This window comes from Empidonax traillii, unplaced genomic scaffold, assembly GCF_003031625.1.
Source record: "Empidonax traillii isolate 1590-97213 ecotype Southwest subspecies unplaced genomic scaffold, ASM303162v1 scaffold761:size885847, whole genome shotgun sequence".
Lineage (NCBI taxonomy): Eukaryota > Metazoa > Chordata > Aves > Passeriformes > Tyrannidae > Empidonax > Empidonax traillii.
Genome location: NW_020955954.1, coordinates 589,040 through 591,304, shown reverse-complemented (window position 1 = coordinate 591,304; position 2,265 = coordinate 589,040). Strand labels below are relative to the sequence as shown.

Below are 2,265 nucleotides of genomic sequence, written 5' to 3'. Positions count from 1 at the left end.
TTCCCAGTCTCCCCCTGCTCCCGGTGCCATTCCCGGTCTCCCCCAACGCCCCGCTCCCGGTGCCGTTCCCAGTCCCGTTCCCATTCCCTGTCTCCCCCAACACCCCATCCCCAGTACCATCCCCTCCCTCCCTCCCTCCGTGCGCCGTTCCCGGTTCCCGGTCTCTCTCGCCGCCCCTTCCTCCCGGAAGTTCCGTGTGCCGGACATGGCGCCGGGAGGCGGCGGCGGCGGCGGGGCGGGAGCCTGAACTCCCCTTCCCCATCCCCATCCCATCCCCTCATCCCTCCTGAGCCCCCGCAGGACCCCCGCACACAGGTAAGGACCGCCCGCACCCCCACGCGGGTCCTTCCCCCCCACTCCCGGTCCTTCCACGAGCGGGGCCTTCTCGGGGGCTGAGGGGGGCTGAGGGGGCCGGGGGGGGACGGGCCCCCCCGAACGGGGGGGCCCGTCCGCCCCCCGGTCCCCTCAGCCCCGAGCGTGGCCCTCCGGCGAGCCTCGTACCCCCCCACGATGGGTTTTGGGTGGGTTTGGGGGGCTGTTCCTTGTTTGTTGGGACCTCGTTTTTCCCTAAAATAAGGCTTGTATCCTGCAAACCCGAATGAGTGTTGCTGAAACAGTGCTGTTCTGCACACAGGAGAGAATTTTCTCACGCTGCGGCTCGTCCCCCCGTGAGAGTCTCGGGGAAAAAGCTTCCCCAGGCCTAAATCCAGGGGGGGGGTTTACGGCTCCCCAGCTTAAAACTCCGAAACCCTTGAGTCTGTTTTAGTAACAGGATGGAGCTCCGCACACACACGTGTGTAGGTGTGATCCAGGTGAACACGCAGCCCTCTCCCAGAGCAGGTGCACGCCGAGCCTGCCTGGAGGCTGGTTGGGTTGGAAGCAGTGTGTTTTCCGTGATCCACGGGGGAAGTTGGCTTTGATGTCCTGGAGTGGTTTTTCCACCGCGAGTGGCTGCGTGTGAAGCGGAACGTCGGGACCTGCTCAGGTGCAGCGCAGAGCGTTCCTCCCGAGTGTCCCTCGGGATCGAAACAAGGGTGAAAGTGTAAAGAATTGGGGACCTGGCAGTGCCGTGCCCACACACACCAGCTGTGAGGCTGCAGTGCCAGTGTCCCAGGAGCCTTTTCCATGCCCAGAGCATTCAGGAGATCAGGGTGGCTCCTACTGCTGGCTTAGGATGCCCTGGAGTGATTCAGTTTTCATCACCCATAACCAGTGTCTTCCAGTCTGATGTTGTCCTTTGCACTGGTGACAGGACTGACTCCTGTCCCTGCCTGCCTGTTTGGTCTAAACTTGCCAAAAGCGTGGCAAGGAGAAGCACGAAAGAGGAACCTGGAGATGCCTGGGTGCTTGAGATGTAGAATGACTGTTCAGAGCTCTGAAGTGTTGAGTTCCCATTTCTTTGGGCTGTTTCATTCAGGTTGTGTCCTGCACAATTCCCTCCAGCTGCAGCTCCGGGGGGTGCCCGAGTCGCTGGCTCCGCTGGGCCTGGGGCTCTCCCTCTGCTCCGTGGGGGTCGTCAGGACGGGAGGAGCTGATCCATGAGCAGGAGGAGGGACTGGATCATGTTTCTGAGATGTTTTTGTTGTTCTCAGTGCGTGGTAATTCACGATGGGCAGGTTTAGCTCCGGCAGCTCCGGGCCTGCCTGTGGGTTCCTGGCTGCCTTCCTTTAACAGAGAGCATTTAAAATACACCAACAAAGGCTGGAACACAACAGGAGGAAGTGCTGGTTGCATTTACTGAGCTGTTTTCACCACTCCTGATCGCAGATGTCCGTGATCTGAGCCCTCACCCCCAGCTCTGTCCATCCTGGTTATTGCAGAGCAGTTCTTTGTGTGTTTCCAGTTGGAATTTCTCTGCTGCAAGGCTGGTCTCAGGAATGTCTAAAAAACTCAAGCTGTTATAAGTTGATAATTCACGCTCCATAACCTCTAGGCATGATTAATTCCACAGGAATTCCAGACCGGAGCTGCCCTTCAGTGCCTGGGCTGACAGCACACCTTTAGGCAAACTGTTAGGAATATTGAAACTGCTGCAGTGATAGGTTGGAACTGCTCGGGAGCTTCCTCACGCAGGGCAGGGAGCTGCTTTCACTTTCAGACCTGGGCTGCTCGGCCGGGAAGGAGCAGGTCCGGTGGGATTTTGGGGCCACCCCTCTGATCCGGGGGGAGGTCGGGGCTGTTCCTCAGTGCCACTCGCAGGGAAACGTGACAGGAGTCGCTGGAGGTGGGGACCGTCTGCGCGTGCTGCTGGTGCTGCTCTGTGGG

At 59.8% G+C, this 2,265-nt stretch overlaps 1 protein-coding gene across 2 annotated transcripts in view; it reads left to right on the top strand.

The window, feature by feature from the left end:
• Positions 1-2,265, top strand: part of SBNO2 (strawberry notch homolog 2) — a 40,531-nt gene that overhangs the window by 1,732 nt on the left and 36,534 nt on the right. The window contains exon 1 of one of the 2 annotated variants that reach the window (XM_027901057.1): positions 294-315. The exons of the other annotated variant lie outside the window; for it this stretch is intronic. The gene's annotated coding sequence lies outside the window, so the exon portion shown is untranslated. Of the gene's footprint in view, positions 1-293; positions 316-2,265 lie in introns of those variants that run through there. 2 annotated transcript variants of the gene reach the window in all.